Source organism: Chrysemys picta, chromosome 17 (assembly GCF_011386835.1).
Source record: "Chrysemys picta bellii isolate R12L10 chromosome 17, ASM1138683v2, whole genome shotgun sequence".
Taxonomy (NCBI): domain Eukaryota; kingdom Metazoa; phylum Chordata; order Testudines; family Emydidae; genus Chrysemys; species Chrysemys picta.
Window position 1 is genome coordinate 9,141,835 of NC_088807.1, and position 14,464 is coordinate 9,156,298.

The window sequence follows — 14,464 nt, forward strand, 5'->3', positions numbered from 1 at the left end:
TCCAGGGTCTGGATCCAGGAGATCCAGATCATACCAGATATTCCCATCCCAATTACACTGGTCTACAATTTTTGAGAAGTCGTCTGCTTCAAAGATAAAATGTGCTATTTATTATGTATTTTGATATGCTGAATTCAAATATGACAATTAAAACAACTGATTGGCTACTGTTTCTAAGATATTTAAGTTTTTACATTTTATGTCTATGTATATTGTGTAGATAGTAGAGTTTTAATCATAAATTGTAAACCTAGGTCTTTTCATGTGTTTATGGTTGCTTTACATGATAATATTTCACCTGTCCTGTTTATGTAACACTTTAAAAATCAGCAAAAGGGTTATATCAATAAAATTTATTATGAAACAAAAGGCAAAAAACTATTATGTACATAGTTTAGTCCTATTCGGTGTCTACTCGGCACTTCTTGGCTTGTCTCTTGTATTCATTAAATGGAGCATCTCTTGTCACTGTCCAGCAATAGTCTGCAAGCATTGATGGTCTCCATTTGCCCTGATAGCATTTCTCCATTGTTGCAATGTCCTGGTGAAATCGCTCGCCGTGCTCGTCGCTCACTGCACCGCAGTTCGGTGAAAAAAAATCTAGATGCGAGTGCAAAAAATGTATCTTTAGTGACATGTTGCAACCAAGGCTTTTGTATGCCTTGAGGAGGTTTTCCACCAACAACCTGTAGTTGTCTGCCTTTTTGCTTCCCAGAAAATTTATTGCCACTAACTGGAAGGCTTTCCATGCCGTCTTTTCCTTGCCACGCAGTGCATGATCAAATGCATCATCTCGAAGAAGTTCACGAATCTGAGGACCAACAAAGACACCTTCCTTTATCTTAGCTTCACTTAACCTTGGAAATTTTCCACGGAGGTACTTGAAAGCTGCTTGTGTTTTGTCAATGGATTTGACAAAGTTCTTCATCAGACCCAACTTGATGTGTAAGGGTGGTAACAAAATCTTCCTTGATTCAACAAGTGGTGGATGCTGAACACTTTTCCCCCCAGGCTCCAATGACTGTCGGAGTGGCCAATCTTTCTTGATGTAGTGGGAATCTCTTGCACGACTATCGCATTTGCAGAGAAAACAGCAGTACTTTGTGTATCCAGTCTGCAGACCAAGCAAGAGAGCAACAACCTTCAAATGGGGGGAGTGTAACAGATCTTTTGAGGGTACAGGTTATACATAGCATACAGATTACTGCTGATCCTACAACACCACCCTCATCACCACATTGTTATATCCTGGGGCAAAAGTTTTAGGAAGAAATCACTTGAGACACAGAGAGCTGTAAACCTTAAAAGCTGCCATTTACACACTGAACTAACCAAAAACCAGGCAAAACTGGCTGGGCTATCCCCTGATAATCTAACTCATTTACCGTAGCAACAACAAGATTCTATTACTATGACAACCAAATACACAACAGCCAGCACAGTACAGGTCACACCAACATAATGTCAATGTACCCTGCACCTCTCCCACCCTCTCATTTCCCGTAAATGCTGGCCGAGGTTCCTCCCTTTCTCTTGTGATTTGGATAGACAGGCCTAGAGCTGATTAAACACCAGGGCTGGGCTCTGCCTTCCAATAAAAACAGCAACAGCCACAACCTCTGAGGCACAGATTGAATCTGGAAACTCCCCAAGTAACTCACAAGAAGGAGGCTGTTGATCTGCCACAGTCCCAGGTAAGTAGGTTCCCATTGCCCCTCAGCAATGCTTTCCGAGTGAGTCCACAGCTGCTGTCTTTGTATAGGTTGGAAGGATGAGATTTTAATCAGGGAATGTCAACAAATGTCGATTTCATTGTGTGCACGCAGAAACCGACAAAACAATATTTCCCTCAATAATAATCAACATTTACTGCTAGGCAGACTAAGAAAATGCTGCTTGAGAAATAGTTGGAATTCAATTAGAGGCAATTGACTTTGTATATTTTGGTAGCTAATGTTGACAATTTGTGTGATAGAGGCTACGGAGCTTTAACTTTTTGAAACTCAGTCTCTACTGTCGTTAAATAATTATTGGCTGACACCTCCACAATTTCCTGCAACTGTGAAAATTTTAATTGATAAAAATAGGAAAAAAACGCTTAAAAATAAACATCGATATTATCCATCTAAATTAAAAGAAAACCTCAAATTCTGCCAAGTCTATCTATGTACCATTTCTGTCTCTCTAGCTACGCAGTCACCACAGTAGCTAGGCTCTGTCCTACGGGGGTGCTGCTAGTGACTCCATCCTTATTGTTCCACTTAAATCATAGCTAAAATCCCCACTGCTACAACTGAAGTTAGGCTCCAAACGTGGCCCAGTAACAACCCTGTAAGGGCAGCTTGAATGGCCGATGTGAAGTCCCCGGTAACCTCTTCATGGGAAACATCAGAGTGCTCCTAGAGACCAACCCTGCCACTCGCATTCCCCGGGGTTCTTATAATGTGCTGTTCTCTGTGTGATCCAGCCAAGCGCAGGGAGCAGTCTGTGTATCTGAGCACGGGCACTGCCGTCCGTGGAGCAGCTTTTCCCAGATGGGCTTATCCTGGCCCCATCAGGAGCAGCTTTTCCTGGTCCCATTGCAACCAGAGGCAAAACTCACCGTGACTGCACTGGGCCATAATTCCACCTCAGAGGGGTAATGTACTGGAGAGTATAAAATGGGGCTCCCTTTAGCACCCCCAGTTACCCCCAGTGAGACCTATTCTCACATCCCTGTCCCTCCCCCCAACATCCCCTTCCCCCATCCCCAGACCTCCCCCTAACACCCACTCACCCCTTGCCCCCCATGTTCCCAGACCTCCCCCTAGCACTCACTCACTCCCTGCCCTCCACATCTCCAGGTCTCTCCCTAGGAGCACAATGGGCTGGATAGTGAGTGCAGAGGCCTAGTGAAGCTGAAATTGAAACTTCAGGTACTGGGCCGACCAGCTCTAGGGTTGCCACCTTTCTAATGGCTGGTAACCTGACTCCTGAGGCCTCGCCCCTGCTTCACCTCTTCCCCTAAGGCCCCACCCTTGCTCCTCCTCTTCCCACCTAAATAAAAAAACAGACATCAGGGCTTCTTAAGTGGCACCCGGACACACAAGCAAAAACTGGTATCAGAGGGATAGCCGTGTTAGTCTGAATCTGTAAAAAGCAACAGAGGGTCCTGTGGCACCTTTGAGACTAACAGAAGTATTGGGAGCATAAGCTTTCGTGGGTAAGAACCTCACTTCTTCAGATGCAAGTAATGGAAATCTCCAGAGGCAGGTATAAATCAGTATGGAGATAACGAGGTTAGTTCAATCAGGGAGGGTGAGGTGCTCTGCTAGCAGTTGAGGTGTGAACACCAAGGGAGGAGAAACTGCTTCTGTAGTTGGATAGCCATTCACAGTCTTTGTTTAATCCTGATCTGATGGTGTCAAATTTGCAAATGAACTGGAGCTCAGCAGTTTCTCTTTGGAGTCTGGTCCTGAAGTTTTTTTGCTGTAAGATCTGTTATTGTGTGGCCAGGGAGGTTGAAGTGTTCTCCTACAGCTTTCTGTATACTGCCATTCCTGATATCTGACTTGTGTCCATTTATCCTCTTGCGTAGTGACTGTCCAGTTTGGCCAATGTACATAGCAGAGGGGCATTGCTGGCATATGATGGCAATTATAACATTGGTGGACGTGCAGGTGAATGAGCCGGTGATGTTGTAGCTGATCTGGTTAGGTCCTGTGATGGTGTGGCTGGTGTAGATATGTGGGCAGAGTTGGCATCGAGGTTTGTTGCATGGGTTGGTTCCTGAGTTAGAGTTGTTATGGTGCGGTGCGTGGTTGTTGGTGAGAATATGCTTAAGGTTGGCAGGTTGTCTGTGGGCGAGGACTGGCCTGCCTCCCAAGGTCTGTGAAAGTGAGGGATCATTGTCCAGGATGGATTGTAGATCACTGATGATGCATTGGAGAGGTTTGAGCTGAGGACTGTAGGTGATGGCCAGTGGAGTTCTGTTGGTTTCTCTTCTGGGCCTGTCTTGTAGCAGGAGGCTTATGGGTACACGTCTGGCTCTGTTGAGGTGAAAACTGGGCTGGTGGCATCACTAACTGGCTCATTCCGGAGAAAATCAAACCTGGGTTAACTGTGGGGAGTTGTTTGAGGCTGGAGTTCATCAGTTATGTTTCGGAAGCCTGTCAGAATGTGAGGCTTTGCCAGGGCATCTGAAGGTCTCTGAGCCACCCTCTCCCAAGGGATGCAGGAACTGCTCGCGTCACGACAGGGAGGTTTAGCAGATGTCACATACAGTCCCGGGTTACCTCCACTGTAGTAGCGTGAGGAGTTCCCCATGTGTGTTTTTAGCAGCAGTGAGGTGTTGTGGAACTTCACCTCCTTAAATCATCTCTGATCATCCTGCTTGGAGAGCACAGACCCAGCAGCGTGTCTTTTAAAAGCTATTTTCAGTCTTTCTCCTTCTGCTTGCAAGGGAATCCAAAAAACACCTTTTTATTGTCTTCTAAATGAAACAGATGCATAGAGAGGCTGCTAGGACTGGTCAGAAAATGTATTTTACATCCTAAGAAAAAAAATTGAGATTTCAAAATCAAACAAAATAAAAACTTGTCCTGAATTGGGGCAACATTTTAATTTTTTTTTTGCTAAACAAAACTCTGAAAATAACATTCAGAATTTGGATCAATCAAAATGTTTCATTTTGATACATTCAGAAGCTGTCATTTCAGTTATCACCATTTTTTTTACTTTTTTAATATAAAATGAAATAGATTTAGAAAGGAAAAGTCATTTTACAAGGAAAAATCAAAATGATTTATTATGAAAATGTTGAAACTGGGTGTTTTGAATTTTTTCCTCAATTTTTTTTTTCAAAATGAAATTTAACCAAAATCTAACCTGAGTTTGTGCGAAATGTTGGTTTTGTCCAAATGGCACTTTCTGAGAGAACACTGGTTTGACATAAACTTCCCAGCCATCTGCAACAGCATTCTGTGTAGGTGACACATAGAATATCAAGGTTGGAAGGGACCTCATCTAGTCTAACCCCCTGCTCAAAGCAGAGCCAATCCCCAGACAGATTTTTGCCCCAATTCCCTCCTCAAGAATTGAACTCACAACCCTGGGTTTAGCAGACTAATGCTCAAACCACTGAGCTATTCCTCCCCCTGACACTAATTAATCTAAAATCCTCTGGAGTGCCCTCATGAGACAGGGATTGTGCATTTTGCACTATCCTCCACATTTGTAGTGTCTGCCCCAATTAGTTGCACTTTCCACAGCTTGTGATCTTGAACCAACAGTCGTTTGCATCATGAGACTGTTTGCTACAAGGAAAGCAGTCGTTGAGTGTTCGCCATGTTGTGCTTTCTTCTTAAGCCCCTACTTTATTTGTTGTACATGATACTGTTGCCGCTTCCTGGCATCTTTAGTAGGTGCCTCCATTGATGCATCAATTTCCAGTGCACATTTTAGGGTCAATCAGCCTCGGTCAATAATCATTCTTGGTTTGCTTCATTTTCCTTAGGATTGCCCTGGAGTCACCAGGAGTTAAAGATTAATCATTAATTAAAGATTATGTCATGTGATTAAAGCTCCAGGAATACGTCCAGTCAAAATTGGCAACCCTGCGGTCTCATAATCCATCATTTAACCTTCTTCACACTCGCAATGCTCTGTTAATTTCCTTGGTCCAGCTACAAATTCAGGGATGATTTCAGTTCTTTTTGACTCCATGTATAAAAGTGGAAATTCTCTGCAACTCCCAGTGGCTTTGGGGAGAGGTGACTTGATAGAATTTCCAGAATTTCGATGAATGTTTTGTCTGCTGGTTCAATGGGGGGCTCTCAGGCTCCACAGCAGGTTCAAGGTTTTAAAGCCTCTTTTACTTAGTATAACAACCACCGTGTTCTCATCACTGATCCCATGAGCCATTCTACACACTTCCAGCCTCTCTAGTTGGGTGGGCCTGGCCTCTGCTGAGCTCGGAGATGAGCTCATTTTCCCCAAACAGCCTTGTTTTCCCCTAGCTGAGCAGGTCCCTCAGAGGGAGGGGCTGCAGGCTGCAGTTTCACTCCCAGAGGCGTATGTACTTGCCCTGTGTTCCTGGATTAGGATCCCATCCTCATCATCAATTACTGTGTCTTTTGCTCTTTAGTGCAAGGGAACAACACAGGTACGGTGGGCCCCAAGTAACTGGGTTTGCTAATGATATGCAATAGGCCAAGCCTGTCACATACACCCTGCTGCTCCGGTTGGGTTCTGGAACGCAGAACACAGTGAGTGCCTCACGCTATTCCTGGGCAGTACAGCTAGTCTATTAAATCCATTTGCTAATATGCTTCACCAGAACATGTTTCACACCTTGTGAAAGCTGAGGAGCTCTGTCTCTGTGCTAGATTCCTGGCCAAACGGGGCTCTCCACAGCAAAAACAGACGAGAGTTGGATACAGGGTGGAGATGTCGTTGCACAGCGCCATCCTGTACCTCTCATTAGTACACATGGTACTCTGGTCTGGCCAGATGTGCATTGTGAGAGGCTCAGCTGGTGCTCACTGATGATCTGCTCAATAATTTTTTTGTCTCAGAGCCGCTGCAATCACCCGAGATGGAAAGGGGCAAAGACATCGAAGAGATTCTTAGAGGTGTGACGCATTCCAGATGTGTGGGAGTCGAGATAACCAACAAAACTACAGTGGCCATCCGCTCCCCAAGGTTTGGAGTTTGTCCATTACACCTGTTTCTAATGGGCTCTTTCAGATGCTTTCAATATAAATGTAGAGAGAAGTGAGTTCTCTTCTCTACCTGCTGCATTGGGCACCTGCTCTCATGACTGCAGCCCCCCTGTGTTTTCATTTCAACCTCATTTTCATGGGTCGCATTCTACCAAAGGCTGAATACTGAGCTTCAAGCTGGGAACCTCCCAGGCCCTACGCATTGGTGGGAGAGTTCTGTTAGCAGGACCCTCAGTGCCTTTCCCTCACCCAGAGCAGAGTAAATGAGAGCAAACGCTGGGATGCCCTGAATGCTGAAGAGAAAAGCGCTCTCCAGTCCAAGTGTCTCTAGATTCTTCCAAGCAGTGAGGCAAAGAGGAGGTTGGGGGACAGGTGTGATGACCTGGCCAGGCAAAGCTTTGCTAACTGTGAGGGGAGGCAGAGATAAATCAAGATCAAGGGGATCATTTTATCTTTTTAGAACCTTATAATGGAAAACCCCAAAACTGTACCAGGAGCATAAATAATCCAGAACATTACCACAGACTTATTATTTATAATAATTGGTTCCCAACTCACTAACCTTTGTGAACTTGTATACGCTGTGCAGTTTGTACCAAATGCATTGTATTAACAAGAACAAAAGAGATTACTTAATAATATACTGTGTCACTTCAGAGAAGAATCGGCTTTTCCTCTCCTTGCTGTAAATCCAGCTCCACTCTTGCTGTCCTGTTCTTTGCTTCTCTTTGGCTCAAAGGGCTCCTTAGATTCGATGTTTCTGGGCTGGACCTCTTCTCACTGAGTTTATCCACAAGCTAGTTTATCCCTCACCTAGTGGACCCTCATTTTTTCCATTAGGCCCCTTTGACCTGTATTCTGTCAATAAATGGTCAGACAGTCATTCTCTCTGTTCATGTACTTTAGGGCAGTGATACTCAACCTTTCCAGACTAGTGTACCCATTTCAGGAGTCTGCTCTGTCTTGTGTACCCCCAAGTTTCACCTCACTTAAAAATAGGGTGACCATATTTCCCTATGCCGAATACCGGACACCTGGTAAAATTGCTCATATTCAAGCGCGTTCAATGGCAATCAATCAATCAGAATTATGTAGTACAAATGTTCAAAATAACATTAAGTTGACTGAGCACCCATTAAAAAGAAATACTGCATTATTATAACATTAATAATAGGTAAAAATTATAAGTATATACTTACAATTAAGTGGTTACTGCTCTGACTTTTATTTTGGGGGGGTACGGGCTTGCAGGGCTCAAGCCAGCTCCACATGGCAGGATCTGGGGAGGCAGTGCCACCTCCACCCCCTGATTCACCTCAGCAGGCCACCCAGCCTTTCTTGGTTGCTGGGGGTGGGCGGAGGCGTAACCAAAAAATTGTAACTCAAAGGTGGAGGGGTCAGCTGAAAAAGTTTGAAAACAGCTCAGGATGCAGGGAAGGGGTAGCTAGGGGCTGTGAATGGGCAGGGGGTAGGTCAGGGTACATGGGGGTAGGTCATGGTGCAGCAAGGGGGTAGCTAGGGGCTGTGTGTGGGCAGGGGGGGCTAGCTCAGGATGCAGGGAAGGGATAGCTAGGGGCTGTGCATGGGCAGAGGGTAGCTCAGGGTGTAGGGAGAGGGTATCTAGGGGCTGTGCGTAGGCAGGGAGCAGCTCAGGGTGCAGGGAGGGGGTAGCTAGGGGCTGTGCATGGGCAGGGGGTAGGTCAGGGTACAGGGGGGTAGGTCATGGTGCAGGGAGGGGGTAGCTCAGGGTGCAGGGAGGGGGTAGCTGGTGCTTTGGGCAGGCAGGAGATAGGTCAGGGTGCAGGAAGGGGGTAGCTAAGTGCTGTGTGTAGGCAGGGGATAGCTCAGGGTGCAGAGAGAGGTACCTAGGGGCTGTGTACAGGCAGGGGGGCTACCTCGGGATGCAGGGAGTAGCTAGGAGCTGTGTGTGGGTAGCTGGTAGCTGGTAGCTCAGGGTGCAGGAAGTGGGTAGCTAGAGGCTGTGTTCCGGGAGGGCTCCCCCGATGTCCCTGTTCCCTCAGGGCTTTGCCAGCCACGGCGTGGGTCCCCCACCCCTGCAGCTCTTACCAGCTGCGTAAGCAAATTGGGCTGGGAGTTGAGGAGCAGCTTCAACCCCCTGCACCAGCAGCAGAGGAGAGGACACCACGGCTGCCTGCCCCATGGCACCAGCCAGAGAAGCAGCTGCCCTGCATGCACAGCCCGGATCCAGCTTCCTGCCTCCAGCTTGGCGTGGGGGAGAGAAGGAGCTGTGGGGGGTGTGGAGCTTCCCTCTGGATTGCCCTGCACCTGCACTGCAGTTTGGAGGGACAACACCCCCGGTACCCACCCAACTCTGCCCATTGGCTCAGGAGGCTTCACCCACAAGGGGAGCACCGGGGATCCAGGATTCAGCCCTGGCCCTCAGCTTCAGTCCCACCACTCATAGCTTGTGGCGGGGGGAGTGCCAGGGATCGAGGATTTCAGTCCCGTGGCTCCCGCCTTCAGCTCCAGGATCCAGGCTTCAGTGAGGGGGAGGGGCTGCCGGGGCTTCAGCATGGGGTTGGTGCTGGGGATGGGGATTCAGCCCAGGTAGGGAGAAGGGGCACCAGGCCTTCAGTCCTGTGGCTCCTGCCTTCAGCCCCATGGAGGGCGCCAGGGATGGAGGCTTCAGCCTGAGGAGGGGGCTGCCAGGGTTTCAGTGGGGGCGGGGGCGGCACCGGGGACAGGGTTTCAGCCGGGGGGGTGCCAGGGCTTCAGTCCCATGCAGGGCCGGCTCCAGCATTTCTGCCGCCCCAAGCAAAAAAAAAAAAAAAAGCCGCGATCGGCGGCGGCAGTTCAGCGGCAGGTCCTTCTCTCCTAGAGGGAGTGAGGGACCTGCCGCTCCCGAATTGCCACAGGTGCCGCCCCTCTCCCTTGGCCGCCCCAAGCACCTGCTTGTTAAGCTGGTGCCTGGAGCTGGTCCCATGGCATGTGCTGGGGATCGGGGCTTCAACCCCGTGGTTCCTGGCTTCTGTTCTGCAGCAGGCGCCAGGAATTAGGGCTTCAGCATGTGTGTGTGTGTGTGTGTGTGTGTCAGGACTTCAGCACGGAGTGGCACCTAGGACGAGCCTTCAGCCGGGGGGCACCAGAACTTCAGCCCCATGGCAGGTGCTGGGGATCAAGGCTTCGGCCCTGCAGCTTCCGGCTTCAGTCCTATGGGGGTCACCAGTGTTCAGGGCTTCAGCCCACAAGGGGGAAGCAGCTCCAGGGGTCGGGGCTTCAGCCTCACGGCTTGAAATGGCTGGCGGACCCCCATTGAGAAACCCTTCTTTAGGTTTCACGTGGGGAGAGGTGATACACACCCTACCCCCCAACCGCATACACACACATCCTTACCCCTTTATCACACAGGGATGCCTCTTCTTCTACCTGGTGTCCTGTCTTCCTGCCTCTGCACATGGCCTGAAGACACCACATGCTCACCGCATGCCTGCACTCACCCGCCAAACAACCACAAACAGGAGGCGGCTGGGGCTTTGCGGACTGCTGATTAACCAGTAGGGGGAGCAGAAAATATGGGACAATTTGCCTGTTTTTTTTAAAAAGGCGGGACACTTGCAAGAGGGCTTAAATAAGGGACTATATAAAAAACTGGGAAGGATGGTCACCTACTTAAAAACTACTTGCTTACAAAATCAGACATAAAAATACAAAAGTGTCCCAGCACACTATTACTGAAATATTGCTGACTTTCTCCTTTTTACCATATAATTATAAAATAAATCAATTGGAATATAAATATTGTACTTACATTTCAGTGTATAGTATATAGAGCAGTATAAACAAGTCATTGTCTATATGAAATGTTAGTTTGTACTGACTTCGCTAGTGCTTTTTATGTAGCCGGTTGTAAAACTAGGCAAATAGCTAGATGTACCCCCTGGCAGACCTTTGCATACCCCCAGGGGTACACGTACCCTTGGTTGAGAATCACTGCTTTATGGCCTTTGTGGGGTGGGCCTCTCATGTACTGTTTTCAGGATCTGGTTTCATCTCACACAGCTTTTTCATCAATTTCCTTTTCATGAATTAATTTCCTTTCAGGTTTTTTTCCCTTGATACTCACTCTCTGGTACATCTGTAGATTTTATTTCCCTCTACTTCCCTCCTCTAATAGAACCTGCTCATGTACCTAGGTCTCATTTTTCCCCCTGCTTCTCCTGACCTAAGACCTTTCCTATTTACCTTCTTTCCTCCTTCTCACTTCCCTGTCCCCTCCTTCTATTCTCCTGTTCTTCTTTTATTTTGTCACCTTCCCACCTACCCCAGTTCTGGTTCATCCGCTAGCTCACCATCTCAATTCTTCTCCTTCTCTAACAGCTTTTTTCCAACTGCCCCTTTGGGTGGATCCCAAACCCCCTTCCCAGCTTGAGCTGCCTTCTCACCGGCTAATCACTCTCACCAGATGTGAATTTGTTTGTTCACAATAAATCTACAAAGTCCTTTTCCCCTGAATACAGTAGAGACAAACAACAGCAGGCATTAGAGGAAAATTGGGAGTTTTCTAATAAAAGTTTATTAGATGGCCAAAATCCAGAATTCCACAATCAAGAAAGAACAACTTTAGATAAAAGCCCATCCTGATTTCAGTGGCAAAATAAGGCAGCAATTATAAATAAAAAAACAATATATAATTTTTTTAAGACGGGGAAATAGCTAGCAATCAATATAAATTAGAAATTATGAAGCGCAGAACATTGATAAGGGAAGCTAAAGACATTAGGGGAAACTGCTGTGGCTGGCAGGACTGGAGGCATTTTAAAAGTATATTAGTAACAAAAGAAATCTTAGCAATGGTATAATCCCATTAGTAGGTGGAAATGGTAAAATTGTTACTAATGTTTAAGAACAGACATAAGTGTTCAATAAATATTTTGGTTCTGTAGTCAGAAAGAAGCAGGATGATGTCCTTGCATCATATAAGGAAGATGAAATACTGTCATGACTGCGACATGGGTGGTCTGACCTAGTGGAGCCAGGCTGATACCAGGAGATCAGAGTCAGAGACAGGCCAAAAGGCAAACCAAGAGACAGGTGGGTCACGTTATCAAGAGACCAGAGTCAGGTAGTGCAAGGGAAGCAACCCTAAGCAGGGGAAACCCAGCTACATAGACAACTTCCTGTTCCTGTGCTTGGTTTAAATAGAAGCAGGGAACCAGTCAGGAACCCCAGAGTTCTATTAATTAGATCCCAGCACTGGAGTGCTCTGTCAGAGGTGAGCTTCCAGTTCTGGCAACTGTTAGTAGGCTGAAATTTGCTAGCTTCTAAGACCCCTGTACGCTGGGGTTTAAGACCTTTGGTCCCTGATAAGTACTTTTTAATCCATTGGTATCTGAGGAGGATGTTAAACAACAGGCCTGAATAACTTGTACACAAAAGTCCTAAAGAGTTGGCCCAGGAGATCTCTAGCCCCATGATGTTCACTTTTAATACATCTTTGAACACCAGGGAAATTCCAGATACTAGACGAGAGCTTAGTACAAATTTTCAAAAAGGGCAGGCAGGATGACATGGGTAATTACAGAGCAGTTAGCCTGTCATCAATCCTGGGCAAAATGATGGAAAAACTGATACAGGATTCAGGCAATAAAGAATTAGGGGATCAGAATATAATTAATGCCAGTCAATATGGTTTTGTGAAAAGTAGATCTTGTCAGACAAACCTGATTTCATTCTTTGAGGAAATTACAAGTTTGGATGATATGGATAACTGTGTAGATACTTGTAAGGTGTTTGAGTCAGTACCACATGACATTCTAATTAACACATCAGCACTATACAATACCAATAAAACACACAAATGGACTAAGAGCTGGCTAACTGACAGATCTCAAAAAGTAGTTGTCAATGAGGAATCAACATTGAATAGGGGTGTTTCTGGTGGGGTTCCTCAGGGCTCAGTACTGTGACCAATGTTATTCAACATTTTCATATTCAGCTACTGATAAAATTTGTGGATGACACAAAAATTGACAGAGCGGTAACTAATGATGAGGACAGGGCAGCCATAGAGAGGGATCTGGATTGCTTGGTAACCTGAGCCCATTCAGGTTACTTCTGTATTGAGACCTGTGCTGTTCAACATATTCATAAATGATCTGGAAAAGGGGGTGAACAGTGAGGTGGCAAAATTTGCAGACAATACATAATTAAGCTGACTGTGAAGAGTTACAAAGGGATTCCACAAAACTGGGTGACTGGGCAACCAAATGGCAGATGAAATTCAATGTTGACAAATGCAAAGTAATGCTCATTGGAAAACATAATCCCAACTGTACATGCAAAATGATGGGGTCTAAATTAGCTGTTACCACTCAAGAAAGAGATTTGGGAGTCATCAATTGTTCTCTGAAAACTTCCACTAAATATTCAGTGACAGTTAAAAAAGTTAAGAGAATTTTAGGAGCCATTAGGAAAGGGATAGATAACAAGAGAGAAAATATCATAACGCCATGATATAAATCCATGGTACGCCCACATCTTGAATTCTTCCTGCAGTTCTGATCACCATATCTCAAAAAAGATATATTAGAATTGGAAAAATTTCAGAGAAGGGCAACAAAAAATATTAAGGGTATGGAACAGCTTCTATAAGAGGAGGGATTAAAAAGATTGGGACTGTTCAGCTTAGAAAAGAGACAGCTAAAAGGGCTTATAATAGAAGTTTATAAAATCCTGACTGGTGTGGAGAAAGGGAGTAAGGAAATATTATTTACTCTTTCAATAACACAAGAACCAGGGCTCACCCCATGAAATTAATAGGCAGCAGGTTTAAAACAAACAGAAGGAACTATTTCATCATACAATGCACAGTCAACCTGTTGCACTTGTTGCCAGGGGATGTTGTGAAAGCCAAATCTATACTGGGTTCAAAAAGAATTAGATAAGTTCATGGAGGACAGGTCCATCAATGGCTATTAGCCAAGATGGTCAGGGAAGGATCACTTGATAATTGTCCTATTCTGTTCATTCCTTCTGGGGCACATGGCATTGGTCACTGTTGGCAGACAGGATACTGGGTCTAGATGGACCATTGGTCTGATCCAGTATGGCCATTCTTATGTTCTTAAACAAAATCTCTTTTAGTACAGCCAAATGCAAGGTTATACATTTAAGAACAAGAAATGCAGGCCACACCTACACAATGGGGAATTTTATCATCAGTGATTTTATATTTATTTCCAGCTCATTGATGAAAATGATGAAAATTGATCCCTGCAGAACCCCCCTAGAAACACCCTATTTGATGATGAGTTTCCACAGATGACTGCTTTCTGAGATCTGTCAGCCAGTTCTTACTCCCTTTAATGTATGCTGTGTGATAGGGCATGGCCAGAGGGCAGCAGGAGAGTGATCGATGGGAGATATGTAAGCCCCAGGATGATGCGAACCTTATTCCCTGTAGAGAGAAGAGAGGCTGCTACAGATTAATTAGAGCACCTGAAACCAATTAAGCCAATTAGAGCACCTGAAGCCAGTCCCTGATAAAAAAACTCTGCTTCAATCAGACAGTTGGAGGAGTTGAAGCAGAGTGGTTTGGTGTTGGGGCAGAGAGCAGTTTGGAGAAGTGCTGTGGCGGACCAGAAGACCAAGACCCTAGGTAAAGGGAAACCCGGCTCGTGCAGAGCAGAGGGACTCTACAGACACAAGGGGTTGGGAGAAACTTGGTCCAAGTGGAGAGAGGGCAGGAAGCCCCACAAGCTGAAGGGCCAGATAGGGAAGTAGCCCAGGGGAAGGAATCACTA

General features: G+C 46.0%; 1 protein-coding gene across 2 annotated transcripts in view; it reads left to right on the top strand.

Annotated features, from left to right (window-relative positions):
• Positions 1-1,496: 1,496 nt before the first annotated feature.
• The window catches only part of LOC101954174 (deep sea actinoporin Cjtox II-like), a 69,899-nt gene continuing 56,931 nt past the window's right edge, over positions 1,497-14,464 (top strand). Inside the window, exons 1-2 of one of the 2 annotated variants that reach the window (XM_065570763.1) lie at positions 1,497-1,694; positions 6,555-6,681. The gene's annotated coding sequence lies outside the window, so the exon portion shown is untranslated. The remainder of the gene's footprint in view (positions 1,695-6,554; positions 6,682-14,464) is intronic. The other variant, XR_006173555.2, reaches the window with a different exon arrangement.